Source organism: Haliaeetus albicilla, chromosome 7, assembly GCF_947461875.1.
Source record: "Haliaeetus albicilla chromosome 7, bHalAlb1.1, whole genome shotgun sequence".
NCBI classification, from domain to species: Eukaryota; Metazoa; Chordata; class Aves; order Accipitriformes; family Accipitridae; genus Haliaeetus; species Haliaeetus albicilla.
In genome coordinates this window covers 10,852,331-10,875,800 of record NC_091489.1, presented here as the reverse complement: position 1 = coordinate 10,875,800, position 23,470 = coordinate 10,852,331, and the positions used below count along the sequence as shown (strand labels likewise).

The 23,470-nt window shown below is 45.6% G+C and overlaps 1 protein-coding gene across 1 annotated transcript in view; it reads left to right on the top strand.

Moving 5' to 3' along the window:
• MRPL18 (mitochondrial ribosomal protein L18) overlaps positions 1–23,470 on the top strand; it is a 643,474-nt gene that overhangs the window by 531,337 nt on the left and 88,667 nt on the right. The gene's annotated exons all lie outside the window — the stretch shown is intronic.

Here is a 23,470-nt window from a genome sequence, read left to right as displayed (position 1 = left end):
TCACAGTAGAAAAATACTGGAAGAGGAGAAGTGTTAGAACAGACTATAGAAGGGCAAGGTAACAGTATCATAACTTCCCAAAGGCTGAAATACTCAGAGAAGTCTATATATGCTAGTCATTCATGAAGAAAGGAGCATTCATGCGAGGTAAGTGCCAATTTTTTTGCTGGAACCTGAAAACCCCTACCCCTAGTGACCACCAGCTACCCCTGGCTTCAAGGCTTCACAAGGTGTGACACTCCTCCTTACACCAGAAAAATCCACTGTGTCAGGAGAGTGGACATGGTGTTTCTGACCACACTGACAATTTTGACATTTCCTCACAATACCAAGTCACAGGAGGAGTTTCCCATGACCACAAGCAGCAAGTGCCCCGTATCATAAGCCTGGCACACGGAGTTATTTAGATCAAAAACGGATCTTGCCCTCCCCTCTCATACATACCAGTAAGACTGGGGTTGAGCACTGGGATTCTGAAGTGACCTTTTGTTTGACTTGTGCTCCTAAATCTCTACAGTCATTTGTAAAAGCCTGCTACCTCCATATCAGTGCTTACTGCAAGCGTTGGTAAGATTCAGCAGCAAGAAACTGCTAAATGTAAAATGACAGTGCAAGTCAGTGTCTTGTTTTCTGCGCAACGCGTGCCTCTGAACTTGCCTTGCTGCGGGAATTCTGCGTGCAAAGCTCGGCGGGAGCATTTCTGAGTGGTCCAAGAGCAACAGAAGGGCCTTCCATCTCCTTGGTGGCCCCTCAGCTGGACCAAGGCAAACACACAAGCCTGGAAGGATCCTCTTGCCAGACTAGTGTTACCCACCATGTCCACAAATACCCTTATCTCACTGACTGTGTCGGTAAGGCTGGGAGGAAAAGCCCAGCTTTAGGAACCGTTACCTGAACTTGTCAAATGCTTCGTGACAGCTGTCTCAGCTAACCCTTAACACCCGATGCCCTTCCCAAACATGTTGCTCTGTCAGCATACAGCTGGAAGAGTGGGCACCCTGGGCTCTTCTGTGCCTGGCCCTGCCAGCATGGAGGGAAGAGCCGTGCATAGAGGGAATAAGGTGGCCCAGGGCTTGGACTTGGTCATGATCCAGCCCCTCCCTGCACACAGACAAGGGCACTGAAATAGGCAGAAGAGCAGTTCTGCCTAAAACACACTTCTCTGCAGGCAGCAGCAGCGTGGAGAGTGGGCTAGACACATGATGTCATCCTTTTTATCATCCATAAATCTCCTGCTCTCCATACTCCTAGCCAAATCTATGACATGGTGGATCAAACTTTGCTAGAGAAGGACTAGGAGCCCACTTGTTATTTCTTATGCAATAACCTGTGGGTCTGCCACAAGGGATGTCAAACATTGTTTATCCAAATCTATAAATCTTTTAAGACTTAACATGGGGTTTAGGATGTACCTTTGGAGCAGCTCTGTTACATATTCTGTAAGAGAAACAACTTTGCCCTGAAGGGACAGCACTTGCAAGTCTTGAGAAACCACTGCCGTGGAACATACCCTTTCCTTCATATAAATATGGTCACTAAAGATTTGAGCTTTTAGCTCTGCTGAAACCATCAGACTAGCAAGTACCTGTTGTATCCAGATAAGCATGATGGGGATGGATGTGTCACCTTGAATTTTAGGGCTGGTTTCACGTAAATGCAGCAGTGTAGAGCAGATGAGAATAAAATGATTCAGGAGACATGTAGGAGGAAAAAGATGAGATATGTCCACAAGTAAGTATCTTTTTATCTAAGTATTTAGATCTTATAGGACACAGCAAAAATCCAGGTCTGGACAAGATCAAAGAGCAGTTGACCTTTACATTAAAAAATATCACTCAAGAACACGTTCTTCTCCGTTGCAACGTATTACCTCAGTTTAGAGAGTTAAAAGAAACATATAACTTGTAATGCGAATGCAAAAATGTGGATGAGCTGAGAGGCCTCAAACCCTCCAAAGCAAACATGACAACCTGACAGCAGTCCTAGCACAAAGCATCCCCCCGCCAAAGGCACCGTCCTGGAGAGAGGTAGGCTTTTACCTGAGGCGCAGCCTGGACCTACAGTCTCCAGCATTCCCTAAATACCTTCGTGCAGAAAAAAAAAACCAAGGGGCATTTTCAGACTTGAAATTGCTCTCAGAGCCATGCCCAACTCCATCTCACTATCTGCAGCCCTCTGACAAGTGCAGAGCAAGTGTCTCTGGAGGGTCCGGAGGAAACCAGCCAAGGAGACCACTTAACCTCCTGCCCAATATCCTCTTCACAGAAAACTGCCTCTCTGCCAGTGGCATCTTTGCCTTCCCTGGAGGAAAACACAGTGGAAAGGGAGCCTGGGGTACAGGTGGAAGCACAGCTGTGTTTTCATGAGGAAGGGCAAGCCAGGTCCTCTGCCTTCTGAAAGCTACAGCATTTATGACATTAAAAAACACAGGGGAATCAAGTACCTCCTAATCCTGTATTGGAAAGAAATGGTGGTAAAAGGACTTTGAAAGGACACTAGTAGGATGTGAGAGACAAGTCTGTAGTCAGTAGCTACAGCTAGATTTCTGTGCGTGGTGGAGCTCATAAAAGCATTAAATGAAGTGAACCATGAAATTTTTCTCCAGCCTTGTAGGTGCTCAAGATCACATCTTCACTCAGATGCTGTGTACACCCATTTTCAATTTTTCAATGTTTACTCATTGTAAAGATGACCTCAACAATTAATGCATAAAGCATCATTCCATGTAAGTATCTCCTAGGATCCTGAGATCACTATGTATTAAAATATGACCAGATTGCTCAGCAAAGATTAAAATCCCAAGAAATTTTATGGGCTTTGTGTGAGCTGCAAAGATAATGAATTCCCGGGGAAGGAAGCATGGCTTTTTATTGTGTAATGTTGAAAGTGCACCTATACTTAGATAAAATCAGAAAATGCAACTGGCATTTAACTTAAGAGGACAGGAATTACTAGTAGGTCACAGTTTTGGCCTTGGCAGGACTCAGGCTGTAATGTTCATAAGGATGGCTTGAAGGAAACATTTGTTCATATTAATAGAAGAAACCATGTCTTAAACACCTTTTGAGACACAGTCATTTCTGAGCCAGCAACAAGAGTGTCTGAAAGAAAAACCACATAGCACAATGTTGTACTTGAAACCAGAAAACCCCCACTGTGGGGACTCACTGGCAGTGTCCCCAACCCTACCTCCATTGCTGTGGTACCTTGTACTTGTGACTTTTGTACATTTACTAAGAGTTTGCCAAAAGCTATTGGGAAGTCCAGGAAGCAGTTGTGGGTCTGGGGTTGATGCATGTCAAGTGTGGGGCAGGAGGAACAAGTGTTCTGCAACCCTTTCCAGACTGAAGCCCGATCCCTGCTGCTGGTCCTGTGTGACTGGGCTCCACCCCACCACTTCCAAACCTGCACTCTCCAACTAAAGAAGAAATTCAATTTTATTATCCTTATTCACAATATACGTGATCTTAGCCATGAAGAAAGGTGCCATACAAAGTACCTGAGCCTGAAGGTGCACTTGTACGTTCAAGAAGTTGTTGAAGAATTGCTCATACTTATGAAACTATTACTTCTAAGGGCCTGCCAAAGTTATGGTTTGCACGGTTACCAACAACATTAGTGGCACTTGCATAAAGGAAATGTGACTTTGCAGCAGGACTGGCTGCCAGAGCTAACTCCTGTAAGCATTTTCTGACTCATTCGGTAGCCTCATCCTTGCCTGTCACCCTTGCCAGGCACAGTAGATAATCAGCTTTCCATCTCCTGCAAAATCAGCAAAGTGATGAGACTGCAGGTGAGACAAACATTGGAAAGAACAGGTGTATTGTTTGGCTTTTGCTGGGTTACATCAGTCCTGAGCTGGACTCTCACATACATGAGCAATCTTGCCTTTGAGCCAAGAGATCTGTACATCAGTATGGACCGACATCTATATGTGAACGGTATTAGCAAAATCACATTCCCTTCCTCGCTTCAGTTCGGCTTAGTGGTCTTCCCTTCCCTCCAGGACAGACACCTTTGATTCCCATTATATTTAAAATCAATGTGAAAATCTACAGTGTTTGTCCAGACTTTGCAGGAGAGGAATTTAGGGTCTTTTTTTCTGAAGAGCTGTGCAGAACATTTTTCAATACAATGAAGGAAAAAAATCATCCTCCAGTTCCCTGCATGATCTCATGGCAGTTCTGCCTCCTGAACACTAAAATTAGGCTTCTCTTTTTTTGTGGAGGAAGAGCTACAACACTGTGCCACCATGGACAGGCAATGAATCTGTTCAGAGCTCGGGGAGCACAATACAAAGGCGCTGTCTTGCGTGGATGTGGAGTACTTGTATCCTACGCTTGTCCTTGTGCCCTACAGCCACCACCAGGCTGACACTGCTCAGCCCTCTCCCTGTGTTTTGTTACAGCACCCTCTTCCCCTTTACCTCACCCCTTATCGCACCCAGTGTCAGTGGATATCCAAAGCCATGTTCTTAGTAAGCATATGGTATTTAAGATCTGGATCACAGAATCTGTAACTATTTAGGCTGTTATTGTTGATATCTCTTAAACACTGCATCTGGCTAATTCTCACAGCCTGTGAGGACTGGAGCTCTGCTATTTCTTACTTGGGATGTTTACATGAACATCAAACTTACTGGTTCATGGCTTTTTTCAGAAGTATAGATTATTAGTATTTATTTATATCAAGGAAGTGCCTAGAAATTCAAGGCATGGACCAATGCTCAGCTTGGTAAGGTATTACCCAAACACATAATAAAATGACTCTCCACCCCTCTTCAAGTCCATGATCAAAGCAAAAGAGAAGAAAGAACAGGCACATATGGAGCATAAGGAAACAACATCTATGTATGACAAAAGTTTACTGTAAGAGTTGCTGGGTTTGATTGATTAAAGACTGTGAACGTAATTTTGAATGAAACATAGGAGTTAAACATAAGAATGGGGTCAGAACAGGCTGAGCTTTTCCTCAGTCCCCTCCTCGCCCCCATGCATGATCTCCTTGCTTTTCCAGGTCCAGGGTCAATGCTCCCTCGGATGCCTTTGCTGGACATCTCCATGGCAATGGCTGTTCATGCAAGAGTGACAGCACATTCCCATCTATCTTTTGTGGCTAGTGCTCCACGTTCAGACAAAGTGCATCATGACTTAGACACCAACACCAGAGGGAGCTCAGATCCACACACAGCTCCCAACCCCAGCACTTGGGAATTGCCCCGACCTGACTGACTGCAACAGAGCCAGAGTTTGATCAGTGTATTTTATATAAGCTGCACATCACACTCAGGAGACTGTGGCATGCAACACTGTCAGAGGAATGTAGTCCTGTTACTTATTTACGTAGCTGCTCTGCAAAAAAATGGCTCGCCTGCCTTCCTTCATTCCTTCCTTCCTTCCTAGCCAAGCTGTGCTCAGTGAAACATCTTGCACCCATCTTTTGGCTCATTCACTTTAATCAGAGAATTTAAATATAGTAGAGGAAATGCGATTCCTGTAACAGTGTTCACTTCCATAAAGATACTCATGCATAAGAGATGCAGGTGTGCATTTCTGTCTATGTGTACACATCAGCTGCTCTTTCAGAGAAAGAATCCAACTTTTGTTCTTAGTTTTCCATTACTATTGCTTCCCCTCCCAATGGGTTTCAAAAGTTAATAGAGCTTCTTCAAAATGATGATATTGTTCCCTTTTCTTGAATACCAGGAAAATCTGATACTCGCAGTAATGATTTATTTGAAAAATCTTTCCACTCACCTACAGCTATGAGTAATACTTAAACATACTGTAAGATCATCAGTCTGAGATATCTGAGGCCAAATTGCTCTTTCTGTGATATTTTGGTACGCAACTGAAGCTGATGGAGTTTAACAAAGACATTTATACAAAGTGAGCAGTGTTGGAAGAGAGTGTAACAGCACTTCCCGGGTGCAAAATATCTCTCACCTGGGCACTCCCTTAGCAGATGCAGGTGGATGGCTCTGGGGACGGAGACACTTACAAACATGGATCTCTCACATCCTGCAAGTTTGAAAAAAAGTAGGGGTCCATTGCCTTCCTCTCAGATTTTTGTTTGTGGCTGCTCATTTCCTTTCTTTTCTTCTAAGTGCCTGAAATGACACATATAATCTGGAGTCAGAAGGAGCGTTTCCTGCCAAACTACATGGAATTAGTTTGATAATGCTTCATCGGGTGAGAAACAAAACTTCTTCCTTTTTACACTACTTCAATCCAAAGCCAAACCATTTTTTCCCTTCACCTGGGTGTTTAAACGAAATGCCTTGACATAACCTTACGAAGAACAAAAAGCACAGCCATGCCCCACACAACCATAAGCTCAAGTGCAAGAGGAGAGGCAGGAGAAGAGCACAGCCCTCTTGACTTCTCTTGTATCTGCAGCGGTGACAAGAGTGGACATAGTCTGTCCTGGTGCCCATATCTATGGCGAGTGCTGTTGTGCCAAATGCTGCTTGTCTTGGGCAAGACAGCTTTTCATCCTTAATTCAATGACGAACCTTTGCATGGTGTCTGCCGCTTCATGGGCACCTGGGGTGAGACAACGACTTGAAAGACAATCTCTTTTCAGATGTGCCAGAGATCAAAACAAAACTGGCCGACTGACTAAAATAATGAGGATCTTGGTAGTAGTTTCTGAGTTTCTTACATCTCAGTAGCTGCATTGTTTCTGTACCTTAGAGCTTGGCATTTAACCCCATCAATAGAGTTGTTTCCCCCTTACAGGTGAAAGACAGCAATCTCAAACTAAAAGGATGTTTGCCTCGTGTAGTGGTGAGGGAGATACATCTCACACAAACACATCGCACCATTTCTTGCTGCTCAGCAGGCGTACGTGTCCCAATCCCCTCATGAGCTCCCGTGCCTTTCTGCCTGGGACAAATTTTCATTAAACAAGCCGCACCAAAAAAACCCCACCAACACAAAACCCTGGCTGATGCAAGTTGGACAATAGTCACTGATGTAGCACCCAAAGGAAATTAAAAGGAAAAAAACAGGTCAAGACCATTTCCATGGCAGTAACAAGTCTCCTCTCTCTAGAGGAAATCCCCCCGAAAAGCTTGACTCGGGGTCTGAGTGCTTGGGGGTTTGGTAGAGGATGTGTAATTGCTACTGAAGAGCAAGACGGCCGGTGGCTCAGATGCTTGTGGCTAGAGGAGCAAATGGGTTGGCTAAGGCAATCCCCACTAATTATAGGGGTCTCTGTAATTAGGAGGTTAACGCTGTCCCAGGAGACCAGAAAAGGAGCTGGTTTCCTCCAGGGCTCAGCAAGGAATTTTCCCCACCATCACCCGCCGTGCAGCACTGCGCTGCCCGGGGGATGTCCTGGCAGACAGGCACCTACCCCCAGCCTTCACCCTTGTGACCTGATGGCCAGCAGGAAAGCACAGCAAATGACCAGTGCTGGGCTCCAGCCCTCAAGGCGAACATCACAAACTCGTGACAACCATGGAAGTGAGCCACTGGAAACTTTTGTCTTAGCCCAGAAACCATGGCCATGCCATTGCAGACCATTATCTGGACTGTTCCAGCAGTAACCACCCCAGCGCTCTGCTGTGGCTCCCCGCATGGCCCAGCATTGCTTGGCTTGCGGTACAGCAGTGCTCGAGCCTTCTTGGCAAAGTCACTCCGATTTACCCAGACAGCAATTCCAGCAACCTCCTCTCCTTCTCTTCCCCTGGCCCTGCAGCAAGGCGACATTTGGGGAAAGTGCAGCTGAGGCAGGAGACAATGTTCGTCCCACAGCTGCAGAGGCACGTGACAGGCTTGGGCAACGAAGCCACAGGTCTTGTTCATGGCTCTCCACCTTATCCTAGTCCTTACCAAGACTTGGTTTTGAGGTGAGAGATAACAGTGAGAGGGATGGGATGAGTTGTCTTTAGGACTTAGTGGTCAGGTATAGAGCTATAAAAACTGGCAGATAGACTTGATTATACTGAAATTATATACGTATGCATAAATATATCTATATGTACTTAATTATATATATGTGTATATATAGAAAAGATCTCTATACATGGCAAACCCATCAGTGAGCAGTGCTTATTCTTAAAGCATTTGCTGCCTCCCATGGGATAGTGTTTAAGGACGAGCATGCTAAGACCTTGGCTCAGATCACATTATCTATAAAGAAGTTGAACATTATTTTTCCAGCCTGTAGGCCGAGGTGACTGGCTGTGTTTCCTCCTTCAGTGGAAGAATACTGAAATATTCAGAGGTCCCACATGAAGTATAAATATGCCAATTCCATTAACTTTCTTAATCATTACCACAGCATCAGCCTGAAAACGCATTTGTCCAGAGGTGAATTTTTCCCTAATGGGATAAACAGAAATATCTGTAAGTGTCGTGCTTCTGCCTCCTTCCACCGAAAAGCTGCTTGAGACCCCAGCGAGGACAGGACTCTGACATGTCTCAGAAGAGCCCAGTGACAAAAGCAAGGTGCTCTCTGCAGTGGCCAAGAGCCTGGACCCAACCGAAACCTGCCAGCTGTTCCAGTTTACTTTCAGCGAGAACATACCTGCCAGAGGCAAAAATGGAGAAACATCATGGAAGTTGTTGCTTAGAGTTCAGGTCTTCCCTTCCCCATGCCCTCAGTTCCTTCGGGTCACGCCAACAGAGCTTTTGCCTCTTCCTGCAAGCTACATGGATAGATGATGACAACCAGCTCTCTGAATTAAAATGACAGGCAAAGACTTCTAATCACCCTCATAAATGCCCTGTTTTCAGTGTAATGGCCTCAATTTTTCTTATTAAATTATCTGTCCACTGCAGCTAATCAACCAGTAGAATTTCTCTCATTTCATGTTTTCTCAGTGAGCCAGGCAAGAGTTTGTTGTTGGTAACAATGAAACACAACAAACCCACATTTTGCCTTAGGTAATTCAAGATTGTACAGCCCAGTGCGTCAGTGAAATTTTTAACCTGCTTGACAGTTATGGTCCAAATCTTCAACTGTGACTCTGTTAAAAGGTGGGAACAAAATTCCCCTCAGAAAACATCATCAACACACTATCTGCAGATACCAGATTTGAGACATGAAAACACCATGGGATTGCTGCAGTATAAATCTCTAAACAGCTAAGGAGAAAAAATAAGTTTAAATAAGTTGCTAAGAACCAATGGACACACTGTGAGATTTTCCCAGAAAAGACCTGAGAAAAGGGCTTAGTAGGCATTGCAATAAACGCAGAGGCATGTAGAGAACATAATTCAGGAGTAGCAGACCTACAATAAATGCACGTGTTGAATACAATTAAATTGCAGGGTGGAAAGTGGTTGAAAAGCTAACACTTTAAAAAGCCACGTGGTCTCCAAGGGGAGGCAGGCGGAACAGGTTAATAACCAGACTTCAAGGTATCCGTATCAGGATTCCTTAGTATTCGTGTTGATGTTTCTGAATTCCCACTTAAGCCACTGAGGATAGGTGTAAAATATCAGTCAGCAGATGCTGCAAGTCAAAAAATATGTCTTATTTCAACACTTTGATAGTAAGTTACAAGCAAATTTGTTGTGTAAATGACATACATATATTTGTGTTCAAATGTTTTATTTAAGTTCATTTTTCACCCTCAAATAGGGATTAGAGTGTAAACACTTTTAAAATTCTGTAATAACATCCTTTCTTCAAAACACATTTATAAGTCCAGTGCCTGAATGAACTTTTAGCCAGGCTTCAGCCAACCCAATAAAAAAAGTTATTGGCCAAATGCTAATGATGAATAGTATTCCGTTGATAGAGAACATTTCAGGCAAAGCAGGTCCCGTTCACTAGATTGCAAAGAGAAAGCCCTAGAAGTCCAGTTGCTTGTTGAAGTGTTCACACCCTCATGCCGCTGCGCCTCTGGAGAGGACATCATCTGTTCAGAAGTGCCACGTTTTCAGCACTAGAGCTAAGAAACCTCTTAGGCTTTTTTAAGACTCTTATGTTTTGAAGCAACAGAAATAATTCTTTTTGGCAAGCATTCTCTCCAAAATGTGCAGATAATTCCTATACAGTAAAAATGAATGATAGAATTGCACTGTACCAAGAGGAAAACTTAGAAAACAGACCTTCCTGAGAGGAGCCAAGCTAAACATGTCTAGCACTCTTCAGGAACCTGCCCTGCTTCAGCTCCTGTTGCCCAAACCACGGTGCAGTGCTGGGCTTGGCAAACCCCTGGATGTTTACGCTGACAACCTGGTGTTCCCAAGGGGCTGCACCCCTCCAGGTGCACCTGGTAGCCAACACCATTGCCTTTTCTACGACAGGACCAGGGGCTGCCCCCACCACACAGCTTTGCCTGTAGAGCACCACATCTATACATCTACAGGCTCATACTCTTCGTTTATTTCTAAAATCTCTAGTGTACTTTCTCTGAACAATTTCTTCCCTTGCCTGTTGCCCTGCCAGGTCTTCATAAGCCTGCACATAAAAAAAAACATCCTCAAGCTTATCCTTCTTCCTACTCCTCCAGTGAGTCTACACCTTCCCTTATTGCTTCTTTCACAGACCTCACATCCACTCTCCCGGTGACTGTATGAGCTCAAACATCTGCCCAGGTCTTAGATGCTCCACTGAAACACTTCATTATGCATGATCCCTTGTCTGGCCTCTGGCAAGCTTATGTCTTCCTGTTCTTACTGGGTGGCATGTGTCAAACCTGCCAAGGTGCATCCATCTGCTTTCATGAACCAGGTGAAACTGCGAGTTTCTCATCACTTTCTCGTGCAACCAGAACCAGTTTCTCTCACAACCAGGCTTGAGTTTATCCTAACCATTCAAAGTAGAGCTTTTTGTGGAGTTAAACAAGAAGGTGAAGAGTCAGAGGTCTGGAGTCCCCTTTCCAGATGTTTCCACTGTTGTAAAGAGGATGGAGGACATGCGGCTTGTTGCACAGCTGCAGCTCCGCTGAGGCCTGACCCACCTGCTGCTGCTGCACTTCGTCTTTGCAGTCATTGCTGAGTTAATCTAAGCCATCTGGCTGCTGCCATCTTCTAACAGCCGCGCGTTTCCTGCATATTTTCTTGTCATTGCCAGTGCTTTGTTCCGGTGTCTTTGAGAAAACATCTGCCCTGAGGATTCCCCCTTTTATAATCTCTTTAAAATATCTCACCATCTGCTCGCTCTTAAAATCTTTTCCTTGATCCCGTCACTAGTGACTGGCCCCTCAGTGACCTCCCATTTCATAGCAAGGCGCTTGAGCAGGGATGTTCATTCCTTTGCTTCACATCGTACAGTATTCTGTATCAAGTTTTGATCCAGTGGCTTGTTCAGTGTATAGCAGAGAACGGCCTCTGCTTTAGCAAATGCCTCTTCTCTTGGCTGTTGAAGGCTCTCTGCTTCTTGGCATTTGTACAGTGTCAGAAAGCAGACCTCCACCCTGTCTCTCCCTGCACCAGCCCAGCTCCAGGCATACAGCCTTTGGGTTCTTGCATCCTAACAAACCATGTCCTTCACTGCCCCAAAGCCCATCCGCACCACACACCCAGACATAACCACTCTTGAATCTTCACTGGTTGCTTTTGCCCTTTGTCACCTTGTTTCTTTAACTCCTCTGCTGTGTGCATGCCACACTTTTGCCACACTCTCTGCATGACACCTCACCACGTGCTGTCTCCATTTACTTTACCTGTTTTCAGCCTCATTTTGTTCAAAGCCAAAAGTGTTTCTTTTCAGCAACAGCAGGATCCACAAGAAGTTCCTCTTCCCCTTTTGCCTTCTCCAATCCAGACTCCCAACTTGCCTCTGCTCTCTAAAACCCTCATGAGATTCTTGCTTCAAGATTGCTTTCTCCTTTTGCATAACACATCTCCAGATAAACCCCTACTTCTGCAGTGACTCTGCCACTGATGACACAATTTTTTTGACTGTCTTAGCTCTTCCTTTCCTCATGTCTGCCTGAGGTTCTGCTGTTCCATAAACCAAAATGTCACTTCAGGTTTTCCCACATTTACAAGAAACATAACAGCACTATAAGCTCCTATTGCTATAGTGGCCTTCATTTTTTAAAACCTTCCCAGATACTCCCCAGTTAATTTTATGGTCTTCAGCTTTAGTTGAATGCTATTATGCATTTCTCCCTCACATCAGTTTGCCAGTGTTTTTGTACCTCTGCAAATAGCATCTCATTTGCTCATGCTTCTTAGCTCCTCTCTCCCTTCTTGCTATTTTTAATCACATTATTGTGATTACTTTTGCAGCATTTTGGACTCAAAGATTGGAGGTAATATTCTCTGTTAAATGTTAGTGACATCAAAAACAGGTCCAAAGAGAGCCAGGAGTGACCACTGCTGCCCTGCTTGCCCTGAGCAGCGCTGTCTGTGGAGATGCCTTCTTGCTTCCAAGGGTTCTCTGAAAAATAATTTGGTTTTCAAGACAGGGACTGGGAAACAGAAATTCATATATTTTTCAGATCCACCTGAATGGAAACCTGAACTGAAACAGTCATAAGCGGAGGTAAATTGTCTGTGGTACTTGACACAGTGGTTATGATTAAAGCCAGTGTGTGGATGATGTAATATATGCTTCAAGAGTTACTCTGTAATAGGATTTTACTTCTTTGCTTTCCTCCAGGCTAAGCAGCTCTCTCCTGATTGCCAAACATGGCTTTGAACATCCTGAGATTCTCTGATATAGGTTTGGGATCCCCAGCAGGACCCTGGTAGGACCCCACTCTGTAGACCGCTCCTCTCCTCCATCTGTGCTTAGCTTTTGTCTGGTCTTATCTTCACATGTCTTTCCAAATGCCTTCTTCCTAATCAGTGATGGACTGCTACACAAACACGTATCATCTGGTTATGCAGCAGTCATCTGTACTAGATTTTGTGCTGCTTATGCTTGTGTGGGCAAGCAGCTTCAGTCTGATTTTGCATGAAGCACAGAGCTGCTGTAACCATCGCATTGGGAACTTCGGCTGATTCAACAGGCAGAACAGCACATATACGTACCGGGTGATGATCCATTTCATACTACTGTTCTGGCAGCTCACATCAGTTCATAGCAGCAATGACAGTGTAACTGCAGCCTAATCCCCACCAGGAGCAGGTAGGTCTGTACCCACCTCTGCTGGGGGAAACCAAGTTATAAGAGCTATTGTGCTAGCTTGTTCTTTTTCTGGGATCCTCAGCTCATAGCTGAACATAGCAGGAGCCATCTGTGCATGTATTTTAACCATCAAAGGTAAGCACTGGAGACATTAAATCTGACTCTAGCATTTCACGGTCTCAGGGTGTCTTGCAGATGGTGACCCAGCATCCCTGAACTCCTGCCTGTTGCACATGCCATCACAGAGGCACGCGGCTGGTACCCAGGCTAGCCGGAGCAAAGCACGCACATTACCCACTCCCCTCCCACCTGCCTCCCTCCAGACCCCCGGCAAAATGCATGGTCTGATATGTCCTTTGGACACCACAGAGTGGCTGATTCTTTGTACACCCCCGGGCATTTCATGCTACCAATAATTCCCTATACTGAAGAGAAAAAAAATTATGAAAATTGATCATGAGAGCCCAAAAGCTGTTTCCCCATGCACAATGTGCATGGTTCCCCATGTAACTGTTACATTACAGCCAGTTCCTGGTAAGAACGGTTAATACCTGCTTTAAGATGAAGAGAACTTATTCCCAGGCCTCCTCCACAGCTCATCTTTGAGTTGGGATTTTCTTATGTCTCACAAAGCAAGCCAGCAGGACTGTCACAACTGCTAGGCAAACTGTTAGTATTTTGGCTCCAGACTACCAATATCGAGAAACACAATCTCTTTTTCCAAAGGTTTGAGAGGCATGGAAACCTGTCTTGCTACCACCTGAAGCAGGGAACCAGGAATAAACCTGCCTTTGCATCTGCCAAAACACTCACTTTAGGAAGTGCTAAATGATCTGGTTTGCATGTAAATACAAGAACAGAAAAACAAGCTTTGATTTCCTCAAGAAAATCTATATACTAAGGCTGATTGGCTTAGTTCATTTGAAAATGTGCAGCACAGAAAGGATAAAACAGTTCTGTAAGAATGTATCCCGGGTGAACAGCAGGGAGGAGAAGGAAGTGCCTGAAGAGAAAGACATCGCTGACACTGGCACAAAGGGGCACAAACTGGACCGTAATACCTTTAGGTTGCAAATCAGGAGAAATCCCTGGCCCGGGGTGCCATAAGGATGCGGAAGAGCCCCCACACTCCGCTGGGACAAGCAGCCGACCAGGTGCAGGGTAGAGTCTTTTTGGGTCCCCAAAGGGTTTGTTGCACGCCCCACTGCCCACAGTCCAGGGAGCTGGACTTGTCGTGCCAGAGCATCTCTCCCAGGCCTGTGCCCACCTCCAGCACACTGCCCAGCTTTCCTTCCTCCATGGTTCAGCCTGCTCCCCTGGCATCAGGACGATGGCTGTGGTCCATCCGGTCCACAGACAGGCTTCCCCCTTTGCAGGGAAGCATGTGAGAAAGCCCCCAGAGTTCTTCTTATTGCAGAAGCACCAGAGAGCACCACGTTGCTTTGGCCAGGGGTCTGCTCCGGCAGCTGTGGGCATACAGCCCCTTTGGTGTCACTCAGCGGAGCCTGGGTCTCATTTGTGGCAGAAGAGGTGTCCTTCTCCACCTGGGAGCCCTACCTCAGCAAGCCAGCTGGCCCTGGTTAAGGAAAGCATTGCAGTATGTTAGAGATAATTTTTAACGTCTTAGAGACCCAGAGAAAGTTACTTCTGTCATTGGATGTTATTTTTGTTTGTTTGAATGCAGTATCCTAAAGCATTACTTGTGCGACTGTGAGGATCTGAAACTGGAATGTTTGAGATGAAAAGAAAAAATCCAATGGATTTTTTTCTTTTGTTTTTTTCCATTTGCTTTTAATTTATTAAAATACTTGTGAATCTTCCTGGAGATTCACCAGGAATAAATCCAGAGGGACTAATACTCATCACTTTTCTGAATCCAATTAAATCTAACATCCACTGCCCTCATCGCTAACATATGTTAAACAGAGCTAAATATATCATCTTATTGTAAATTGCATATAATTTGTCTTCTTTTGTTTTTCTTCTGTGGGCACTGATACCTGTTTTCTGCTCTGAATTTGTCATCAATAAACCAGAACTCCTCCAGAGAGAGCAATTAACTGCTTGTATGAGATAATCTATCAGAAAACATTACCAACGAATGTCAGCAGGTGGGTTCCATGGACATTACAAAGAGTTACAACCATTTCTAAAATGGGGAAAATGTTGCAATTCGCGCCACTATTCACTGCACAACTTGGCTTCTAAGAACACTGGCAAACTGAAATTCGGCATTGCCAACATTTGCAATTGTATCATGAGTTGCTGATACTGAACTTTTTAATGAAGTCCCCACTCCTGAAAGCATCTGGATTAGATGAAAATGTAAACTTCCATTTCTTACAAAAACACTGTCTTTCTAACCCACGTGGTTAGAAATGCCTGGCAAAACATGGGTGTCATCTCATCTAGTTTTACTGTCTGTAACTTAAGACACCTAGTGCAAGCAGGTCAATCTACTCTACTCTGCAGTCCCTGAAAGAAGCTGGTACCTCCAAGAGATTAACCCGTCCCCCCCTACTCACTGCCCACTCGAGCTGAGCCTGTATAATAGCTCACGGAGGTAAGGAAAGGGCTGCTCCTCCTCGCCTGTGCCCACACTCGTTCTTCTTTGACCCCCCCCAGCAACTTGATTTAGCCCACAGTAACTTCATTTCAGATGGAATCCAGCAGTGGAAACAAGAAGTGTTGGCCAAAAAAGATCAGCCCAAAGAGCGCAAAGTGAAGCGGTCTCAGGTGGCAACTCCCGGGGTGTCTGAGCTACAGCCCTGCTGTGACAGCCATTTACCCAACACTGGGGAGAGTGACAAATCCAGGCGGCTGTGCGGCCCCACCAGCACCAGCACCCCACCATTACCTCTGGTCAGGTCTTGGCCTGAACCCCAAGATGGTGCTGGGTGCTGCCTGAGCCACAAAAAGCATCGTCTGCACGGGCAGAAAGCTGTGAGCAAAGAAAGAATATGGAGCTACAAAGACAGCAGAGCCAAACCAGTTTCATTGGTGCCAGATGATACAAAAGAGGGCAATGACCACAGATTGTGATTTAGGAGATTTCACTTAGCATCAGGAAAATATCTTTTCCTTTGGAGGCACTGCAGCACTGGAGCAGGTCCCAGGTACAGGGGGACTTCCCGTGCTTCTCCGCCTTGGGGGTTTCCCCAGGACTGACCTGTTTGTCAAGAGTGGGGCTGGACTAGGTGACCCTCAGGGGTGCCCTCCTACCTGGATGTGGAAATTTTATGATATCCTCACCCAGAAGGAAGTGATTTTCCCATGAGTGGTTATTCCAGCCCTCACCAGAGAGGACTCATGGCACACTCTTAGGGTACTGCCAAGAGTCGGCAGAGAGCCTCTGTTTTTGAGGCATGGGTTGTGCCCCATTTGCTGGCACATGCTCCATTTCTTTTTTTAATACTCCACTTCTGTCTTCACTTTCTTGCAGCAGCTGTGAAATAAGTTATAATGCTTTAAAAGCTTCCTTCAAAAAATGGTGGTGACTTTTCTGTTTTCAAGAATCTTTTGAGTAAGTCAACAACATCCCCCAGTCCATCTGCCTTTCCCTCTTTTTCCATCTTTTTGTGAACATCTCCACTGTTTTTCCTTTCCCTTCCCTTCCCTTCCCTTCCCTTCCCTTCCCTTCCCTTCCCTCCCCTCCCCTCCCCTCTGCTCCCCTTTCCATTCTGGTTTTCCATCCTCCAGAAGCCCAGGAGGGTTGCTCTTTCCTAACAAAACAGGGAAGTAGCTATACATAAGGCATTTTCAAAGGGCTAATCGCTCTTTCCAATTCTTAGATGTGTCCAATATCCAACATGTTCTCCCTTTGCATCCCTGCTGATGGTGCTTACCCCTCCCTGAGCAGGAAAATCCCTGTGCTCATGATCTGAACGTAGTTCTTCCACCAAAGCTTCAGTAAGTAGCTTCAGATTGGTGTCAAGCAGATCCAATGCACCACCCAAATGGTAGCGATGTGTTTTGCAGCAGGAGGTGCTTGCCCATTATGATCCCAGTCCGAATGGCACTCACGCTCTGTAAGGTATCATTTAAAATGCTATTTATTAGAGCTAGTGCTATAAGAATAGAATAGTATAGATAGCCTTATGTCCCCTTTAGATGCTGGGAGCCCCAAGTGGTGTATCATTGCACATGACTCCAACCCATGCACTGCATGCTATATGCAGAGCCCATCCACAGTAGAGACTCTCCCCTCTCAGTAATTTGAGCTATTATAGGATTTTCTTACAAGGAAACACCTCTACAATGGTCTGTACAACGGTATTCTGGTCAGGATCACAACATGTCAAGTGGAGTGCCATATGCTAGTGAGAGAGAAGAAAAACAAGAACCAGCAGTCTGGCTAAAATGAGTGCTTAACATGGTAGAGACTCAAAACCAATGAGCCAAATGGCAACAAGAGTTGCATAGATAGGATTAGAACTGTTTCTATAGCTGCCAAAAACTTTTATATCCCCAGAAGGCTTGTTAAATGTGGGGGAAGTTTGATGTTGGCTGGAAATACTGTGTTAATAGAGGGAAATGCAAGTTCTGTGAAAGAAAATTACTATACACTACACAAATTTAATAAAAAGCTATTTGGAAGACAAATACAGTAGTGTATCATGGGTAGAGTAAAAGTGACTTTGAAAGAAGTAATGGTTAAGAAAACCTAGCACTTGCTCTCACTTTCTAAGACAGATTCAAAATAAGAAAACAGCGGACAAGCTGGAAAACATGTATGTTTTTCTATGTAAGAAGTAGCTGGACATGGAAATTCCCAAAATATGTTGTTACTGGAGGAGTGGGAAATGCCATGGGAGGAAGAGGAAGAACAGAGTGATTTCACAGTTTGAAGCCCAAATGTCTATCTACATGGGGAATGCTTCCGCAGATATCTAAAAATCTGTCCGTCCCACAAACCATGCTGGTGGGCAATTATAGGGAACACTGGATTTCTGTTTCACGTAAACACTGGATGCTCAAAATACCGCATTTGAAGAAAAAATGTGGAACAAGAAAAATGTCACCAGAATGCAGGTAGCAGGCAGCTATCTGGACACCAGAACTGGAAAGCAAACCAACTCCTCTTTGGGCTAGAAAAGCAGCCGCACTGGTTTTGGAGTGCAGCATTTGAAACACCATTAAGCATCTGATGCAGAAAGGCTGCAAGGCTAGGAGTAAGAGAAAGATTTTTTTTTTTTTAAGTCAGAAACCGGTAGGAAAAAGAAAAAAAAAAATCCAATCAATTGCACTAAATCAACCAGCTTTCCTCAGAAACAAGAACTTGTTCTTTAGGAGCCCACTCAGCCGTGGTGTAATGGAAGGAGCAAGTGTGGCTGAGCGAGACTCCTTCACCAAAGTGCCCAAAACCTCAACTGGCCCAGCAGCCAGCGGCTGCCTCCCACGCTGCTGCACCTTACTGTCTGGAGGGGCTCCTCGGCATGGCAGGAGCCCGGCTCACCCAACCCCCTGTTTTGGGGTGTGGGGCCCAGCAGCACCCTGCTAGGGGCAGAAAGCCTTGAGAAGGGCTGAAGGGGCAAAGGCAAGGAGGAGCAAGGCTGTGGCACAGCTGAAGCAGGGTTATGGCACATCACTTCTCTTGGCCATTGTGGTAAAGTCCCACCACCCTGTCTACAACCCAGGCTTCACTTTCGACTCATGCTTTTCTCCAGGTCCTCGCACCTAGGCCATCTGCATCTTGCACATGCAGCATGCTGACCTGCACATCTGGACAACTACCTGTAAAAGCAGTTTCTCACTGTCTCACATCTCAATTAATGCAGCGTTTTTTCCTCCAACCTGGACAAAAGCTGTTCTGATCCATCATTTCACACAGCTGCCCTTCTCTCAGCCCATCATTGTGTGGTCTTACCTCTCCCTTGGCATGTCCACAGCAGCATTCCCTCATCTTGGCTATTTTGGGTTATCAGTTGGACTCAATGATCTTAAAGGTCTTTTCCAACCTAAACGATTCTATGATTGGTTGCAGAAGGGCAGAGGCAGGAACGTGCTCCTGAGGGCACATGCAGACTTACGTTAAGGTGTACCTGCATCGTAGCCAGCAGCAAACAACCTCTGCCCATCTAAATTCACTTTCAGTTGCCATGTGTCCAGCATGTTCTCCCCTGGGGAATCAACACAGGGCAGAGTGTGCAGGAACATAAACAAGGGAGAAGTAGCAAGCACCAGTGCAGAATTCAGCCTTAATAATCTGGCTATTTTTCACAAACTTGAAACTGAGTTTGTAAATGCAGAGCTCCAACACCCCAGCCTTAGCAGAAGTAGCAGCGTCGTGGTAGGACATCTTCACTTTGAAGGACAACTGTGCCACTGAGCACGTTTCTCCCAGCACCCAGCTATTGGACCTTAACTTAAAATGGCTGGCACGATGTTAGGCCACCCTACCCCGCACAGCCAGCCTTTTCCTTGTGGGGAAAGGTTACGAATCAAAATGACGACAGGACTTTTATGCTCCCAGGTTGGATCACTGCTCACAGCTATATTCTTTATAACACGGCTAACTACACGAACTGAACGAAGCGGAGAACGGTGGGGGGCAAACGCACCCCGGGCAGCGGAGGGCAAGGTGGTGCCCAGGTGGGTGGCCGGGTGGGAAACGAGCTTCACCTTGTGTTCCTGCAGGCACAGCACTCACATTTGCTCAGGAAATATTGCCAAGGAGGTCTAAAAGCCCTCCTGTAGTTCTGACATTCAGTCAGAACCTGACACTAAGAAACGGCAAGGCTACCCATCTTCGGCCACAACAGGAGACAGCTGCCCTGGCTTTAGGGGGGCCATTTCGCCCTTCTCAGAGGGATGGGGCAGAGAGACCCTCACAATACCCACATGGGGCTTTTGGTGGGGAGCGAGGAGAAGGGCCAGCCACTGCCGGACAACGAGCAAAGCGAAGAATGCTTTGAAGGGTATCTTCCTAATGTTTTTTACATTACTTTGCTGGCTGGACGGCAGCACAGAGCATCTGTTTCCAGCTACAGAACTGCTCATGGAAAATACTCTGGCGGCTGCAGAGGCTCCCTTCCCCCTCCCCGAGGCCTCCCCCCAAACCGCACCAGTGCTGGATTGCAGGCTCCATCGCTTGGGGCGTTTTGCCTGTAATCACTGGCAATAAATTTATACGTGGAGTCCAATTATGTCCTCAAATTTATGATTATAATGGAGCGATTTATACAGCAAACAAAAGAGCTAGTGGGTCACAAGACTTGTCTTCCTATGTTTCAGTCTGTTTCCCTGATGTTTTTTTTCTTCTTTCACTTTTGGGGAGTTGGGCTTTGGGTTTTTGTTGTTTTTCTTCTGCCAGAGAAGCTGCTTCCTTGTAGCTTGACTGTACAACAAGGCAAGAAGGAGGAGGCAGGCCAATAGGAAACAGTGACTCGCCGTGTCTTGTGCATTTAATTGTTTTTGATTTATGATGAGCTGTAGGCAGACGGTGGCTGCAGTACATTAATGTTTCTTTAGGAAATAACACAAAGGTTTTTCCCTCCTGTGCCTGAAAATCTTGCATCCTGAATAAAAAGTGTGAGAAAGCGCAGCCCAGCATCAGCACTGGCATAGCACCTGCATACAGCTGATGAACCTTAGGCTCCCTTGTTGCTCAGGGCTTTCACTGCATGAAGGCAGCTACGGGAAAGTACAAGAGCTCCAATGAAATCAGAAAAACTGATGACAACGGATGCTTGCTCTGAAGGCGTGCACTCCCTCTCACCCTGTGCAACACCATCTCCAAATCCAGTTATGTTCCCTGAACTGGTGGGAAGCCTCAAAGGAGAAAGAACAAAGTAAAAAGAAACAGGATCTTGGAAGAGAAGAAGAGCTGCTGCTATGAATAAAGGACTCCAGATGGGAAAATCACCACACAGAAATGCAGTGTGAATCACTACAACAGGAATTATGGCTCTTTTGGTATACCTGGACCTCAGAAGGCAGACATAGCTGCAGACACTGTGTGTCAGAAGCCTGGCATATATTGTTACTATTACTAAATATTTCATCTCAAGTCATTTGGAACATCTGGTTATAAAAAATCTCTGCAAGAAAATTGAGTAGCTCATTGAGTGGATCTCACTGCTAACAACAGTGAAAAGACAGATAAAACCTTTAATTCTATTCATGACATGAGGAATCCACCATCAATACCTTTCCACCCCAAATACGCTTGGCACAGGATGCTGCAGTTATAAAAGTCTACTTGGGTTCAAGGGACAACTTTACAGGTTCATGAACCAGAAATACATCAAGAGCTCTTACATACAAAGGCACTCCTTTCTGGCTCAGACACAGGTTGCTGGAGGATGGGGGCTTTGCATTTGGCTCAGTCTTAATACCATTCCCTGGCTTCCAGTATTAGCAATGGTAGGGCACAGCTTGCTGGGCTGGGTGAACCTCTTGGTCCTAATCCACTTAGTTGCTCTTATGTTCTTGTAGATGCATTTTATAGCAAGTCTAGTCAATTATTGGTAGATCATTCCCACACCTCCTCTAAGATCTTCCTTCCATGAAAGAGCATCTCAGGTCTTACCTGCTCAGTAGTTTGCACTGGTGTAGCTATTAAGTGTTTTAATGAGTCTGAGCCAATGAGAGCTTATACACAGACACCCAGTACTGTAATACTGTATTTTGGCTTTACTTAAACCATTTTTTTAATTATTTTCAACAGATTAAAAGAAATCAGAATAAGCCACTCTTAACCCCCAGTAGCCTACATCTACACTGTCCTGTCTAGCCACACCAGCTAAAATACACAATGTTAATTAATCCCTGGTATTTTGCATGTAAAACAGGCCTTTCTTGCAGCTCATTGGGGACACCTTGCTCAGCACCATGAAACTGCTGCTGCTGCAGACAGGAATTACTTTTTGAGAGAATATATAGAGGTGATGTAATGCTAGGGTCTAGCATGTCATTCTGCAGGCCACCAGGGTGACAGCAAGCCCCTCCCTGGTCATTCAGGAGTGAAATACTGCAGCGTTGACACTCAGCACTGGCGCCTCTTGAGGAGGTGGAAAGCCATCTTTTCCCTGGAAAGGCTGCTTGGAGTAATGGGATGCCTTCACGGCATCCAGGCCCAGTATGGGATGAGCACTTTGTTCCACTGTGTTAGGAAGAGCAAACTTAAACTTAGATTTTGGACTGTTTTGGAATACAAATATAAATAGGAATTATACCCAACACATACTTTACACCTTGCAGTGACAGAATGTGCTCAGAATTGTTCTTTCCATTTGTGTGTCCCTGCTTCCAACAAAATGATTCAACCTTGCACACCATTCAGAGCTTGAACCTTGCGAGGGTTATTTTACATCCACATGTTTGCAGCGATGAGTGTCTTTTGGCCATAAGGCCATACTCAATGTTTAAAACAAAATCATATGGAAAATATATTGCAAAGAACCACATTGGGAATCTTGAACCTTTGAAAAGACAGTATTTAGAGCAGCTGACTTCTATTAAAGTAGAGTGCAGAAGAAGTTGGTAAAGACTCACTGTATCCCAAACAAAGCTCCAAACTGAAGACAACCCCTTTCGTAATCCCAGTTTGATGTTAACCAGCCTCCTAACACTACAAGCAATACACATATCCCAAGGTCAAGGCAACCAGCTTTCCCCGGTCAATCCGTTCACTCCACCCTTGCGCTCAAGAAAGGAAAGCATTGAAAGCCTCCCGGGCTGATCCCAAAGAGCAGGGCTGTGCCAGTCCACATCATTAAAAAAGAAGTGGAGCGGCAGCACGGTTTTTGTTGGCACCGCTTTGCGTAACTCGCTCCTCAGCATTCGCTGCTCCGAAGCGAGAGCACGGCCGTGGCGGGCAGGCTGCTGGGGAGCCGTCACGCAAGCCCACGCCAAACCCGCCGACGAGGGCTGGCGCTTTCGCCCGTCGGCGGCATTCCTCCATCCACGCCTTTGTCACCTGCAGGTGGGACGGCCGCCTCGCCCTTCCCTGGGCCCACGGCTCTGGTGCCGTGGGGGCAGAAGCCGGCGGAGGCTGAGCCACGTCCCTGCCCCGGGCACGGGGAGAAGGGAGCAGAGCCTGGGGGTCCCCTTCCCAAGGGCTGGCTTTCCGGGAGCAGCGCGGTCCCCGTCCGGCAGCTCCCGCCAGCGCCGCTGTTTTCTGTCCCGGCTGCTCTTGGCTTCCTCCCGTGCAGCTGTGCTCTCCACATCAGAAGGGACTTTTCAGAGAAAAGTGAAATTAGTAAAAATAAAGATAATTGAACACATTTTGTTTTACCAGAGAGACTGTTTGTGGTTAGCAAATAGACATGAAATGTTATAAAATATTTTCTAACAGTACCCTATAGAGATGACTTGTCTGTAAAACATGAAATAAAACTGGCAGGAAACCACCACATTGACTTAATAAAACATAACATTAACTGACACCAAAAAGCAACCTATTTAAGAAGTAGAAAACTTTACAACC